At 36.0% G+C, this 16,988-nt stretch overlaps 1 long non-coding RNA gene across 15 annotated transcripts in view; it reads right to left on the minus strand.

Moving 5' to 3' along the window:
* The window catches only part of LOC112977863, a 72,945-nt gene extending 58,115 nt beyond the window's left edge, over positions 1–14,830 (minus strand). For 5 of the 15 annotated variants that reach the window (XR_003257668.1, XR_003257661.1, XR_003257659.1 and 2 more), the window contains exon 1: positions 9,725–9,885. This is a non-coding gene — a long non-coding RNA (uncharacterized LOC112977863). Of the gene's footprint in view, positions 1–2,649; positions 2,759–9,053; positions 9,107–9,724; positions 9,895–14,479; positions 14,637–14,815 lie in introns of those variants that run through there. The other 10 variants (XR_003257666.1, XR_003257657.1, XR_003257665.1 and 7 more) reach the window with 9 other exon arrangements.
* Between the last annotated feature and the right edge of the window lie 2,158 nt (positions 14,831–16,988).

Here is a 16,988-nt window from a genome sequence, read left to right on the forward strand (position 1 = left end):
TTATGTATGTATCATTGTGTATTAAAATTAATCCCCATTGATTTCAATCAATTTGCTTCAAAAATTAAGATTTTTGCTCACTGTTCTCAGATCCACTGGAAGGTATTACTACTCAACTACAATTTCCCTTCCTTTTTTTGTTAGACAATATACCACTGAGTCCTATCAAATTATCAATTATAATATAAAATATAATATAAAATATCAATTAGAATGAGTTTGACTGTGATAATTCATGTGAACCCAATATTATACAGAATAAATAAATAATTAAATGTCTGCATTTTCTTCCACTTGAAATCTAATCTGGAATTCCAGCAGTCTGTTCACTTGGATTTCAAATTTGCTTCTTTTCCAAGACAGAATAAAAACAAGCATTTTAAAATTTCTCATGATGTAATTTCTGAAGGAAAAAAATGTATGGTTTAATTTTAATGTTCAATTCCAATGTGAGAGTCCCTGTTCATATTGTGTGTAACACGGTGAGTGGGAATGGGGTACTGTGATTGAGTCTGTGCAGAAGTAATCCATATTTATGTGTCTACAAGTAAATGTTTACAGATAATCCACAGAAACCTAGCCAATACAAAGAAATCTAGAGAGCTTTTGGATCACCCTAAAGTGGGTGCCTACATTTGGTCAATCAGGAAGCCCTCTAGACTGCATCATGTTGTCTAAGGACCTGATTCAGTTGTCCAGTGACATTTTAGACTCTCTAAGATTTCCAGCCTGCTTTTTGTTGCAAAGAAATGTGGGTTTTGTTTTTATTTTTTTTCATTTTAACAAAAAAAAAAGCATTTAGAGCCTGAAACTGAATCTCTTCAATTAAGTTAAATCAATCTGAATCCCACCCCATAAAAAAGATATTGTATCAAATATTTTTAGAAGTGTGTACAAAATTTCTGTCAAATATGTGAAGTCCAATGATTGTATTCTAAAAGGCTGAAAAACTTTCTTCATTTTTTCTTTGGAAATGACGTAATATCAGTAGAGTTTTCATCATAATGACTCTAATTTTCAAACAAGCTTTTTAATATGTTACAGCATTAGAGCATATAAAAGTAGCTTTTTTAAAATAATACTTTTGTGTAAACCTTGATGTTGCTCAGAAATGAATTAGATCATCATAAAATTACGATTTCTATTCATGTCATCTAGCTTTAAAGCTTCTGAAAATTAGGAGCCTAGGCTGAAAAACAAATACTCTGCCAATAAAGAAACAGATGCACTTCCAGGGCACAAGTGATATCATCCAAAACTGTAATATGAGATGTGTCTTTTTTCCTAGAGAGTTCTCTTTCATTCTATTGTATAAGACACCTAGATACCTAATTTATGATAACTGCTTATCTTTTAGGTACCTGCTGTTAGGACAGATAAAGCCAAGGATAAGTGATCTGCTTTGAAGAACCCAGTAGGTTTCTTTGTAAGCAGTTATATCCCCAACTAATGTCACTGTCAAAGATATCTACCCAAAAAACAAAAGGAGCTCCCTCACAAGGACAGCCACCGTATTACTTTAGAAGAGCAGGAGCCTGCCTTACGCTGGATCCACATTCAGGTGGCTTCACAACAGATTAATTATGTATGCAAGATTGTACTGATTTTTTTTTTAATGAATCCTCATTCATAAATCACAGTCCAGCTGCTTTTCTCAGTAGGATGCCATATAACTGAAGAGCTATTACCAGGCTGGCACCTGCCCTCGTCACTTTACATCTTACAAAGCTATTTTGATTACAGTTACTTTCATTTATTTTTGAAGTAGTTTACATGTAGAAATGATATACAGATGACCAGAAAAATCTTCAGCATACTCAACCTCAGTATAGTTCTAGTAATATAATGTAAGTCAAGGAACTATACATATTGAAAACTCTTTGCAAATGCTCAAAAATCCTGGCTATACGCCAGTAAAATAAGTAGTTATTAATATTCTCAGATCACAATCAGGAAAATAGAACAGGAAAGTTTACCAGAGAAATTACCCAAAGATTTCATTAAAATAAGCTTTCATGTATTACCAATAACTGACAAACAGCTGGGTCACCTGGCCTTGATATTTGTATCAGATTGAGCAGCTTATAATTTTAATTCTAAAAAGCATATTTACAACAAATTGAGAGGTTTTTTTTTTCTAATCTGTTTTCTCCTTTTCTCGCATAGTTTTAGCTTACTTGGAAGACTAGAGGGATCTGGAGAGTTTTCTGATCCCTGCCTATCATCTTTATAGTTATCCTTCATCACATGATTGTTTTTGATGTAGACACATGAAAAACCCAAAGTTATCCCATCTAACATTAGAAAATTAAGCTGGGAATGGGAATGTACTTCCTCTCAATTTCCTGCATAGTCAGGGGAGAGAGGCACACAGCATTTCTGAGTGATTCAGAGCTTGAAACACCAAATTGCCCTTTGGAGGTATATCAACTAGAAAAGAAATGTAAGAATCCTGTTTTGGTGCTTAACATTAGACTAAAAGAGCCTGGGCCTGAAAGTTTGTAAACCTGCATCCAGACTGCAGGACACATGAGATTCATTCTCCTGACCTAGGAAGCTTAGACCAGAAACAATATGGATCCTTCCCTGCCTGTGCACCGAGGTTTCTTTCCTAAAATCATCACAGAGAAGAAGAAGAAAGCTTCATACCTAGTCTTGATATGCAGTCAGGATACAGTATCTTGACAGTACAGGATACCCACATTACAGAAATGCATAATTAGGCTGGCACTGAAGCATTACGTGATCTGAAAATAGCCTGAAAATATATATTCATTTTTCCACAAAAATTGATAGACTGTTACTTKTCTACAAATCCTTGAAAATAAATGTATTTTTTTTATGGAAATCATATACACAATAAAAGATGAATTTCACAAGTAAAAAACATAAACTCATTAGAGCACATTTTTATAAATTGGCAAACACTTTAAATTACATAGCTTTTGTGGTGGAATCATCTCAATCAGTAGAGTTTTGTTTAATTTCACAGTGAACAGGAAATTGCAGGAGGCTTTTTTATTTATTTTGTGTAATTTAGACAACAATTGCTCTCTTTTACCGCCATTATTTTCTTTCAGTTTAGAAGGAAAATAGTTTGACCTACAATACAGATTCTCTTGGTATTTTCTCAAATTTATTTTATGCCAGCAGCAGTCACTGATTTTAATTGAATGGAAACAACAGTTCTCATTCTCTGTGTCACATTGCTGGATTTTGTATCATTGAATTTCAATCTGGTTTCACTGGGACTTGCCGAGTGTGGCTTATGCCAACCTCTGAGTCTCCTTGCTGTACTTCTTTCCAGAGCAGCATTGTTTGCCTTTTGTCTGCTACCTGATTAAATTGACATTATTTTACCTTTTGCAACTCCTGTGTCATTTTCTGTTGACAGCATCTAGTAATGGTAACAGGCCAGTGTCCTTGTGGAAGGGGCAGAAACCATTGATTGGCTGGGTGTATTAATGCAGACCCTTTAAATGTCAAGCAGACATGGCTTTGTGCTAAGTGGCAGCTGAATAGGTGCTAGTGAGAGMTGTTATTAACCACAGATAACAGGCAGCATTCTCTATAGACTAGCAATGTCACTTTGTACCATTTGAGGAACAGTTGGTAGTAAAATTTGTTCAAGCAATTCTCCCTCTCCCTATATACACATCCCGGACTGAAGCTATTTCAGGCAGAAGAGTTGCAATAGCGTTCTGATTAGACWGATGTTGGTAGGATGCTCACATAATTTCCAGGGAGCTGAACCACTTTTTGTACAATCCATCTGCACTTCACAGCTAAAATCTCTTCAGGACAAGAAGATAGGCCCCGCTGACATGAGAGGTTAAATGTTTACTGTGGATGGGGAATTTATAATTGCCTTTACAGAAATGAATGATTAAAAGTGGTTACAAGAAGCACCTGGCTATATAAGTCCTATCCATAACACACAAGGGAGGTATAATAATTATGTCAAATCCTTCCACTATGATCCTTTTAAACAGGATAGAGAAATGAGAGTGCCACAGCCTTAAAATTACGAACTTTACAGAACATTTGTGCTTAAAAATAAAGGGAGCAGCAGAGAATGGTCTGTGTGAAAGCTCATATGCTTTGCACTTATGCAGACCCATCTCTGTTCAGCAGCACAGTTAGAGACAGGTTTGTCATATTTTCAAGATTTACATGTGAATTTCAGTGTTTTGCTAGATTAAGGAACTTGCCAAGAATTAAAGTAGAAACTGCAGTGGGAATTTTGTCTTCCTTCTGCTCAGTTTTTATCATGAATCATGAATAGCATAAACTAGCCAATGTAATTTGAATTTTCATCAACATTCTAAAGACAGAACTGTCCCTGTAATTCCTCCAGAAATCAAGCATTTTATCCTGCTCCTAGGTCATTATCTGATACCTTCTCTATATGAACAAATGAAAACAGTGATGATGTGTCAATATACCTGACAAAAAGTTATGCTAGAAGGTGGAGTATACTAGCTCATGTATGATGCAATGTTAAAGAGACTGGCTTCCACGCTGGAGCTGTCTCACACCCAGCCATCTCTAAGCACTCTAAGAATGAATTCAGTCTGCCTGCATCCACCCATTTAAAATTTTTCTAATTGCTGCAAGATATTGTAGAAACTGAAGGAAAGTACAAATCCCCACTGATTCCTGTAATATAAGTAAGACCCACAAATATATATATAAATAGAACCCACAAACAACTTCTGTCATATGATTAAGCCCAAAGATGGTGTGTTCCATATATTATTTTGAGGATAGTAAAAATGCCACTTGCTATGACATTGCACATGTACTATTCTGTAAGCTCAATAGAGTGATATTTACTTTATTGATTGTTTTTCTTCATGACAGTTGTTGTTGTGCTACACTGTGGCACAGTGCTGCCTACTTAGGCTATTATTGACTACCTATGGTTTTGAAAGGATACTTTCCGTTATGAAGGTTTCATTAGTTTCTTTTTAGATTTTTTTTATTTTTTTTAATGGCAAAAATAGAAAGTTTTCAAACTTGGTAGGGAAAAATATAACAAAAGGAATATTAGTCTTTATGTTGTTTATATTCACATTACCATAATAAGATGCATCCATTTTGATATAACATTTTTTTGCCCTTTATTGAGAAAAATATGTGACAATATATTACAGTTCTTCAACACATGAACGTAGCGTGCACAACTGCAGAAGAGCTCTTCTACAGCTGAGAACACTGGGGAGAATATCCTGGACTTCACAGGAGAATTCAGTGATGTGTATGCTGCCTCCAGATATGTGCCAAAATGCAGGTATTCAGAGCATCATACTGAGCAAACTACATCATTAATTAGGTCTTTGCATATCTTTGGGTTTTGTGCTGTATTTGATATATCCCATTAAATATTTAAAAATATTCCTACAGTAATAAGGATATTGCAACATTTTGGGGTGTTTGGGTGACATAGAATAGCATCTGGTTTTAGTCGTAACTGATATAGATCTGTCAGGCTGGTTCCTAATGGATATTTTTGTTGCTGTGTCTCCAATGCCAAGATAACAGTGATGTCCATGACACTCAGAGGTTGCTGGAATTAAACTCTCAATCCGTCTGTGCAGAAGATTTCATAATATTTTCAAGAATAGAATGTTTTCAATATTTGTGTCTCCTTTGGCTTGCTAAGGGACCCATTATCCTGTGCAATTCTACAAGGAGACCTATTTCAACAGCAGTGTGCAAGGAAGTTTCCTTCAAATATTTCAGAGGAGCAGAAGGCAGCAACTACATACAGTAAAAGTTAACTCAAATGTCTTCCTTTACAAGACCTATCCTCAGACTGCTAGGTGCTTCTTAGCAAGAGTTAGTGACACTATCAGAACATAAGTAGAACAGAAAGCTTTTTTTTCCCCCTTTCTTCTCTGGCATTAAATATTCCGTAGCTATCAAGTGTACAGGCAGTGAAACTACTCTAGGGCCAGAGGCCAAAGAATTGTAAAGAAGGTGGCTTGGGGGGATGGGGAGGAGAAAAGTTGACTGACTCGGTAGATAGCCCCATTTCACTTTTTGTATGAGGATTCACATTAAGAAAGCAGTACCACTGATTTCAATAGCTATAGTGAAGGATATTTTGCAGTCCTGAATTCATGACTTGGCAGATTATATATAAAGTCCGCAGAATGATGGAAAGTACTTTTGGACCTCGAGTAGGAGTATAACTATTCCAAGCAATTTTCAGTGAGTCTTTAAAGGAAAAAAAAATCAAGACTTGGAAACTACTGTAAAAATAACATCAGAAAGTAGTGCTGACTAGAAAATAACTCTATTTCCTGGAAACTTGCAAAGTCTCAATATCTATTTATCTGTGTTGAAACAGAAGCAAACCAAGAGCTTCTTCTATCAGAAAATGAAGTGCATATGTATTGATATTACTGAATATTGATACTACAATTTTATGATGCTGCAATATAACACACCCACCTGGGTTTCCTGCCCACATACCTGGCAGATCAATTTGAAACATGCAGAGTAAGGATGTAACACTTTTTTCATCATTACAGTTCAGTGTCTTACAAAGAAAAGTGAAAAGCTCTTGGTTTTGGTTGAAACCATCAGCGTTCTGCTAAACCCTTCCACTTTGAAGATATATTTCACCAAATATATTCTAAACCCTTCCAATCATAGATTGATTACAATCAAATGTAAAAAATAGATTCTTATGTTATGATTGAGAAAAAAATGCATGAGAAAATTTGAACTAGATGAAAAACATGAAAGTTATTTTGATGAACAAAGAACTGATGGGACAGGAGGGTTTTTTTCACAAAAAGATACTAATAAATCTATTTTATCAATTCTAATTGACACCTTCCCGATACAGTTTTGCATGCATGAATACAGATGTTTGTAATTCTTTATTTGCTAGCCATCACAGTTGTGAATTGTTTGGAGGTCTATGCAGATTTTTGCTCACCTCACTAGCCCATCCATCCTCACTTCTTTTTTCTATGTGATTGAATAAAGGGAAGGAGGAAGGACTGAGAAAGAAAACTATTATCTAAAGACTGGGAGCAACATCTATCACTGATTTGTCATTCTGTATTTTCCTGCTTAATAAAAGACCAGGCAGCTAATGAAAAACTAGAAATTATAATGCAATATGCATAACCAATTACAAGCTGAAAATAATGTCCCTAATATTTAAATATAGTAATTAAAAATAAGTGTTTTTGAAAAAAAAATGTTCATAAGCAGTTCAGGGGTAGAATTGACTGAATCAATTCACAGTAGCTAATTTAAACTGTTGTATTTCATCACTTTTTTCCTCATATTTTAGGAAAACTTATTCCACTGAGATCTCACTGGATATTCTGTGCTACATTCAGCCAGGTTTTCAATAGTCTTTATAAAGTCAAGATTCTCATAATATTTTTTCAGGTATGTTCTACTACAGTAAATCAGTATTTTTAAGATGCACCTGAAGCTGAAAGGAAACTAAAAAAAACAAACAAAACAGTGTTGGTCTGGTCCTCAGAAAATTTGTGACTGATTATGCCACATCACAACATGCCAAGAGGTAAGAGGGGGTAAGTTAAAAAACAATGAAGACAAAAAAAGCAGTGAAGAACAGAAAGTCAAGTTTAAGCTTCCTACAGATATTCACAGAAATATAAGCCACTTCATGAAAGGCCGCTCTACTTCATAAAATCATAAACTTACAAGGGACATTGAAAGATAAGCTAGTCCATGAAGTAAATGTAGTCAATACTGACCAATGTTTATCTGCCCCAGAGTTAAAGAGCTCTAATGATTAAGGCTCCTAAATGCCTGCAATAATCCATTCCAGAGGTTCCTTAGTGTTAAAATAACAATTTTCCCTGCTGTCCAGTTTTCCATGGTGCAATTAAACTTCATTACTTCTTTTCCTATGCAGCTTGGCATAAACAAGGAAGAATTATTCCTTCCTCTCTTACAGATTTCTTTTTAACATACATGAAGGTGGTTATCACTCCTCAGTCTTTCTTTTCTCTTTCTCAAGCTGCGCGTACTAATTTACTCAGTGTTTCCTCATTTGAGTTCATAGACCAAGCACTTGAAATTTAATTATTCTCTTCACCATTCTCTTCCTATTTCCAGTTGCCAAAATATTTATAGAAATATGATACCTAAAACTGGAAATAACATTCCAACTGAGATTGCACCAGTGCTGAGCAGAGTTGAAAGATTATTTCATATATCTCCCAGGTTGTACTTCCCAGTAATGTTTCCCTGTTATGCTTGCATTTTTCATGGCCTTGTCCAATTTGATTAAGACTTTACTAAAGTCAAGATAAATGTTTTCTTTGTTGGTCCTCAGTTTACAGTTCCTCTTATCCTTTTATAAATGGAAACTTGTTTATTTCTAATAAATCCATATTGGCTGTAATTCATCGCCTTGTTTTCTTATAGATACCTACAAATATTTCTTTCAGTATTTGTTCTGGGAGCGTAAATTAAGGTGACAGGTATATAATTCCCTAGGTCCTCCTTTTGAAGATGAGACCACAGTCGCCTTTCTCCAGGCTTTTGGTAGCAGATCATGAGTTCTCAAAAATAATTGTAAACAGTTCTCAGATTTCATCAGCTAATACTTTAAGTACTGCGAGCTGAAACTCATCAATACCAGATAATCTGAAAACCTGTCATTTGTTTTCTCTCTAGCCTGTTCTTTCTCCTTCAAGTCTGAGATCTGATCTTGTGCTAGCATTGTTGACATAAACTGCATTAACCACCCGATGGTAGAAGACCCTTTTTAGTGAAAAATAATACAAGTCCTAATACTAATACTAACCTGAGACTAATAAAGACTAACGTTTCAGCCTTCTTAGTCCTGTATGCCAGCACTTTACTATTTCACCAAGTAGTGTAAACCCCTTGCCTTAATCTTCCACTTATTACCCATGTGCTTACAGCACTGTTTCTGGTTACTTTTGTCAATCCTTGATTTTTTTTTTCTTTTCTTGGATATAAGACTTTAGACAAGACTTTCCAGCCATATCTCTGCTGCTTAATAAAATAGGGCACAAGTCACTTACTGCTTAGTTGATTACACATCAGCTGGCACAGTTTTGGCTCATTACATCTCGTACTGAGGTAGACAATACAAAAGCACAATTCAGTAATCTGAACAAGCCGGTACTGATTTGGTTCCCTCCGTCTTCTACAGTCTCCCAATCCTATTAAAGTAAGCTTTACGCTGTCAGTCTCCACTACATACTTTCATGTCACACCCTGTGGCCAGCAATGCATATCTTCAGGCTACATCTATGCAAGTAAATTCAGTAGTGTCTAGGAACAGTCTCAGGCATTGGGATACAATCCGTGGTGCTAGCACATTGCCAGAAAATCCCCACATTCTTGGTACCTTCCAGCTAGCACTGTCCCCTGACAATTCCTGAGCACAGTTTGGGAGTTACAGCTTTCCTGGGGCTATCCCTAATAGACAAATTGTCTGCAGCCACAGTTTTGGAAATTTAAACAGTTTGCAAGTTGCACATAGACTGTGTGGTGTCAGTTGACTCCAGTGCCAGGAAACTTTCCTGGTATGTTGTCGCAGGGGTGATGGGGGGATACTGGTTATTAGTAGATTATTGTTATTATTATCTCTGGGTTTATTGCACAGATTTATTGAAGATGGCCATACAGTGTAGTCATAGCAAGCAAATCTTACTGCACATTTGTTAGTGCCCGAGTCTCAGTTTCTTACCACTACAACGGTTTCTTGTCAGAGTTTCTCTTAACTCCAGGAGAGTAACCTTGAGAGGAGTCCCAGCTCAAGGGGAGATTCACTGCTGTGCAGCCTGCTGCCGTGCAGGAGAGCTCAGYGGGCCCTAGGCTGCAGCACTACTTATGGGCATGGAGTTTGACTCACGGTCATACGATATTTGGTGTGGAGATAAACCTTTTTGCTGACCTCATGCTGTGTTGGGGAAAATATACCCTTTTGCTGATCTCATGCCCATTTCTGGCCTCAGCAGTTGCAACCAATATCGCCTAGTTCCTCCTGGTCAGCCCTGGGCGTTGTCAGTTATTTACAGTCAGCTGGGTCCTGAGATAAGGTGTTTGGGGGGGGGGGGATAGTTGTGCTCCACCACACTTTGGGCCTGAGATGTGCTCTGCAATGCTTTGGGCCCGAGATTGGGGGGAGGGGGGGGAGGAGGGAGGTAGTTGCGTTCCACAACGCATTTACTTTACTGGTATAGATACAGCCTCAGTTTCCTGCTGCAACAAATTCCCCATATTATTTCAGATCCAGAGCCAAGTGCTATATATTGTTCACATGGTCAGCAGCTTCATGAGAAACAGAGAATGTCTTCTAGCCTGTTGTATTTAGCAATGCAGAGTTAGTCTTTTATTTCATTCTTCATGTTTGTTCTGTTTCTCTTATTCTTGTATCAACGAGACATAGTTTCCATTTTTCTAAATGCTTTCTTCTTTTGTTTGAGTTGGAGAGCATGCAATTTAGCCAGATTTATCACTTATAACACTTCTACCTTTCCTCCACAAGATGATACAGTCTTTCATATCAATTCCTATTTCTATTCAAGTCTGCCTTCGTGTTTTCTTTCTGTAGCTCTTCCTCTTTCTGATTCTGAGGACTATGATTACTATCATTTCATGCTTAATCTACATAGTTAGATCCCACCTCAATTTTCTCAACCACTTCTTATCTTTTAATTAAAATAAAATCTATTAATTAGAATCACATCCTCCAGATGTTTTCTGCACCTTCTTTATAACTAAAATTTTCTTAATATTTTCCAAGGATTTGTTGGCCAGTGTGGCCAGGGGATTAATCTCATCCAGCTGTTTAAGTTAGCAGTGAAGGGACAAGAATCTGACCTACTCATTGAAGGGTTCACTTATAGTGAGGAAAAGAAGGACCTACAGGACGTCATTCACCTGTGGTACACCAAGTGGTGCCTGCTGCCACTCACCAATTGGGCCAACCARCCGAGGGAATATTTTTGTTCCACTCACCAATGGAATCTTAAATGAATAACAGCTGCTTCCATAATAGAATTTGTGAAGTAACTTTTCACTAATACAGGACTGCAGATCATACATTGAGAAGCAGTGAAACAATTTAGGATTTTCATACTACTCAATAGACTAACATGTATAGCATACTTTATATACACATATAACTTTAATTTACCTGATTTCCATATAAGTGTCCTTTTACAGAGATATTGATCATAATTAAATTAGCTCAATTTTACACATTTACATAAAATTTTAAAACTGACTGTGACTTATTGTTCTATTGGTTCTCTCTTATGTTATATGTTAAAATTGAAAACACTCTGTTTGAAACATTTCTGTAAATGGATACTTTTATTAGATGTGTAAATCACTGAACAGTTCTGTTGTCCTAAAAGACTACATTGGAAGAGAGTACTTCATTTTCACTTGAGCAAATGCCAACTGTGAAAGCATGCAGTACGAGCAATTTTCCAAGGAGGCTGTGACTTTTATTTTAATTGTCTGTCAATGAATTTACCACCCACAGCCTTCTGTGTGGGTTTATGCGCATGTGCAGGATATCCTTCAGGGCTACTTAAATTCTGTTACTAGGATAGCAGGGAAATCAAGTTTCATTTGTTTATTCTTTTATTCTCTTGTCCTATCCATTAAAAACTCCTTATGCAGTAAAGAAATAATACAATATATGCCAGGTTAAGAATTCTAGAATGGCATGGGGGGGCCATATGCTTCTGCCTTTTTATTCAGTGAAGACCGATGCAGCTTACAGTCAGGTATAGTTTATTTTAATAGGATCAGAAATTTAGTATATTCCATAGTTTTGACAGATTTTCTTCTAATGGCAATGGATCTGCACTCCTCAGCCTTTCTGAATCATAGCATATATTTGGTCTATTAGAAAATATATTACCCACAGTTACCACACTGTACTATATGAGATACTCTTCTAAGAGAATAGGTAATTCTTTTAGCAGCTAAATATCACCCCGGTATTTCAAGTCCCGCAATACTGTAGTAAGTGCTGGCATTTTTATAGGCACTGACATAATTCTAGGCTAAATTTGGCACTAGTAATAGCTAGACTGGTGGGAGAGAAATAACAAAAGACATTGTTATTTTTGGTTGCCACATTACCAAGAGACTACAAGAAAGATTAAGTCACCAGCAACATATAGGCATAAATCTCGGTGTCATCAAAGAACTTGTCATCCAAGAAAAAAGAAAAAAAAAAGGATGATGATGGGTGAGGATAAAAGGAACGTTTTCCAACAGTTTTAAATCTCACCAGCTAATATTTATTTCTGAGATAAAAGTTACTCTTCATCACAAAAAAGCTCGAAAGTAGACCTAAGTCAGAAGTCAAGACAGGATTCCTTGGCTAGAGACTAGTTTCAGAAATCACTGAATGAGGTCTTATGGCCCATGTTATACAAGAGGTCAAACCAAATGACCGTAAAATTCTCTGAATCTACAAAAAATGTATGTTGCTGTCTTTGGCAGGATACAGCTCTAGCTTCCTAAAAATATTTTCTTTTCCACAGTTTGGCTTTGAGGCTACAATGAAAGTTCTGTCTTTTGAGAGCTTAAGAAAGAGATTGACACTTTTTTTTCTTACACCTTGTGTCTTTGGGTATACCATTACTTTCAAATAAAAGAGGGGCAGTGTGCGAGTTCATGTATTGGGCTACTGATTGCTTCCCTGCTTAATCATTAACTTCTTCCCTGACTGTTCTAACTAGTCATGTCCAAAACAAATTTGCTGTAGAAAAAACTATTTCTAATGAGAGATGGGCCTGTGGATGCCACTAGGCCTCAGAAAAGAAGCACCATTATTTGAACCTCTTTTAGTAAGCAGTGTTGTCATATTATACTCTTCCAGTGTCATGGCTTATTCCATTTTGTTCTTAGGACTGGAGGAGATAGAGATTAGTAGCATGCATTCTGTAGTCATTTGTACACCATCCTTGTGCTTAAATAAGCTTCAGATTAAACGGAAACAAAGATCTGTGATAGGACTGCCTAATGCAAAAAAAAAAAAAAAGATCCAGGATGAACTGGAGCATTGGGTAATCATTTGAAACGCAAATTAATATTAAGAAGTAATAATGCTTGTATCTCAGAAATCTATAGAAAGTAGAAAAGTGACAGTAAACAAGTTTAATTCCTTTTCTTTTTTATTTTTAGATATCAGTGTCTGAAAGTTTTGTAATCAGCTGAAGAGGATTGGACTTGCAGCAAAGTAAACAGTACTGCAAACTGTTTCCCGGTACAGGAAAAATGTCCAAAACAAAACAAACTTATTTAAATGAATATAGAGACTGGACCACCCCAGGGAAATAAGAGATTTGTTTTCTTGTTATGAATGAGTCAGAAAGTTTTCACAAGGATTTGGTTTTTGTGTTTTTGTTTTTATTTAATAACCGTGACACACATGTAGGTTGAGTGGTGTAAACAGCATCACCATAATTTTATAGCAAGTATTTCATCTGTTCAAGTACTAATTTTGAGGTGAATGTCTCCCTGTGGGACACAACTCAATTATACATCAGTTTTACTTGTAATTCTTATGAACTATTCTATATTGTACTTGAAGTTATTAAGTTTCTGTTTTAATATACCTTCAAGCTAGGAATATGCTTTTCTTCTTTGCCTAAGTACATAATTTATTCCCTTGTGATTTTTTAAACTGCACATTTTTAATGTATACTGGGATCTGGAGCAAGCTAGACTCCAGCATGCACCAATGGAGATAACAATTCCATTAGGAGATGCCATATTGGCAACCAGTGCAAAAACAGTTGGACTCCAAGTTGCTGGTATAACTAAAGCATTAAGGTAATACTGCAGAGAAAAAGAAGTTTTCATCAGACCATTAAAATAACTACAGGCTGCCATTTGGCTCACTGTCCTAGAGTATGCACTGTCTCTCAATACATTCTTTTGAGCCAAAGAATTTGAAAGACTTTGGGCAACATAGGCTATCCTCAACACTGCCGTCATCATCATGAGTGCACTACTTCCTGAGCAGGGACGCATTTATGCCAATCTTCTACCACATGAACAGTCTCTTGGAATCCACAAGATTCTGTATTTTAACTATCAAATTTTTTGATTCAGCCAGAATTAATAAAATAAAACTGGTTTGAACTGAACCATAAATACACAAATTTAGTCCTTTTTTTTCCTTGTTAGGGTGAAATTCTCATCTCACTCCAGTCATCTAAAACTTAAGAGCATAGTTTAAAATAGTTACTTTAAAAATAAATGTTCATCATTTAAGGACAGTTCCACACATCATATCTGCAAATTACTCTTTTTTCTTATTGACAACAGAATAGCAATACAACTAGCCTAGCTGGATGAGAACAATATCATTTGCTGTATTAAAATTCACACAGTAGAAAAGAACAAGCAAAGACAGCTTCTTCATCACTGGATTAAAAACATTCCATAGCTCGATTTTTGCAGCACTTACCTGCCAAGATTTTTTCTTGCATTTCCTGAAGTTCATATCCATGGTTATCCATGGTTTCAGAAGAGAGATGTATACTAAATAGTCCCATCTTCCAGGAGAGTGTTCCAGCCAACAGCTTACGTGGCTTTATGTCCTGGCTTCTCCAGAAGTGTTGTCACTGTTGTACAAAATACTTGGATCAATCTACATGTAAAATTATTTTTTTCCAAGGAAATGAAAAGCAAACTACTACTGAAGAGTTACAGTGTGAATTTTTGTTTGTTTGTTTGTTTGTTTCATTATGTCAATCAATCAGTTTTGCCACTATACTATAACCTTAAGCGATTTGTCCCATACCTTATGTCCTTGCCTTTCCCTTCCTTTTCCTTTTGTACCCCTGGAGGTCAGGTTGTAGCCCCTAGCACTTTGAACAGTACCTCACTACTTTGTTCTGGTGCTTAGCCAGTGACTTAACACTGTATGGTGGACTGAAGCAAACTGCCACTGTATCCTCAGCTCAGTAAAATCCCAGGAGTAAGAAATGATCTCTATTTTCCAATTAAGCTGAGCTTGTGGTCTAATGGGAAAATAGCATTCATCTTATAACTATTTTAGAAAGCCTAATAAGTTGCTTACTATAAAAGAAATAGTTCTGAAATTATGAACATATCTGAACTGAAAGTACTTATCACAAACTGATCCTATTTTCTCTGTGAAACTGTGATATTTCTTTTGATGCTTCTCTTTATTATTTTCTCCTTATGGATTTCTCCTTGTAGTCACTAGATTTCTACTTTTCTTGGATCATAAATCCATATGATTGCACAGATCATCTGGGTGCCTTGGCAAGTCTGATACTGCATAAATTGAGCTAGCCTCCTTTACTTAGGCTGTTATGAAATGTATGTGAAGCTTACAGAAGTCTTTTAGGAGATAGCTCTGAGCAGTTCCAATATCATAAGCTTACAGTCAGTTACTCAGTTTAAGGTTACGTTTAAAGGTTCTTTGGATTCACTTTTTGCTGATAAGCTTTTTCATATGGTTTCATATTTCTTGTCAGTAGCTCACACTAACATATGGAAACTCAGTTCCTAAACCCAGATATCAGATTATTACTCTGAGTTTGAAAATACAACATGACATTTTCCTAGATAACAGAGGAAGGGTCTTGCCTTATTGGACAAATCTCTCACAGTGTCCTTCATTAAGAAGGAGTTTAGAAATACATTGTTATTGTCGCAGGTCATCACTGGCATGTTGAACTTGCAGATATCTGTGCACCTACTTCTTCAATTAAATTCATAGACAATTTTACTCACTATTTCTAAAAGTGAATTGAATTGCCAAATGAAAATAAGCAAAAACAAATGACTCTTATGCAGATATGTATATGCATCTGAAAAAAATGTAGAAGACCTACTTATCTAAACAAGAAAATGGTGAAACTATTTCATAGTTGGTTTTTTTTCCAATGTACTAAAGAGCTTCCCTTTATCTTCAGTGAATATATGCTTCAATGAGTATTCAGTACTCCTAAGAAGCAGTTCATTCCTCCATCAGAACAGGTTCCTTGGATGGGCAACATAAATGCATAGTATTAATATTACTTGATGATAATAAACTATTTGGAAGATACAGCATTTACAGGAGAAATATTCTGAGGTTCAAAATTAAACTGTTCATGAAAATCTCTGAAAAGGAGAGGGTTTATAAATTGTGCAATGCTATCTTCCTAATTAGGTGCCATTTTGAAATGTCAACCACAGATCCAATTTTCTAGTGAGATAGCCTGAATTGTTCTTCCATTGGAATTTCTGTTCAAGAATTTCAGGTGAATTTATATAGAGAAATAAGTCTCACATCATCAACAGARCATCAATATATATTGCTTTCTTTAAACCACAGACTTATTTCTCATGGATGTCTACACTGCACTTTATGCTAGAATCACGTATGCTATTTATATATGTATCTTTTTTTAATGTGCCAAAGAGACTTTATGTGAATGCGTGCCATTTAGTAGCTAACCTTCAAAGGGAAAGTATAAGACTCCTCAGACTTTAAATCAAAACCAATTAATTTCTTAAGAGTGATTCCTAAGCTGCACTCGTGTTTAGACCACCATGTTGTGGTATAATGTCTCACAGCGAAGATGATAGGATTGACATCGGATAAACTAACAGCCTGTTGACAGAAACACAAATTCCCTTCAGATGAATAGGCAGCTAGCATGACAAGCAAAACTAAAGACAAACAGGATGCAAGCTTGAAAAATGTATTTGAACTCTGAGCACATTTAGAATGAAATGCATAGTTCTGTATGAGGCAAAGAAAAAAAAAAGAAACTAAGAAACTAAGAAACATTCTTCAAACCAAGAGAACCAAGTTAAAATGCTTGGTTGGGAATGAGAAACACATCAGATGCTAGACAGACTGTGCCTGCTCTCTGAACTACGTACTTGTATATTATAAGAAACCTGAGATACAGAAGCCATTCAGATCCCTCAAACATCAACTACTGAAAGTCTAC

This window comes from Apteryx rowi, unplaced genomic scaffold (assembly GCF_003343035.1).
Source record: "Apteryx rowi isolate R43461 unplaced genomic scaffold, aptRow1 scaffold_870, whole genome shotgun sequence".
In the NCBI taxonomy this organism is placed as follows: domain Eukaryota; kingdom Metazoa; phylum Chordata; class Aves; order Apterygiformes; family Apterygidae; genus Apteryx; species Apteryx rowi.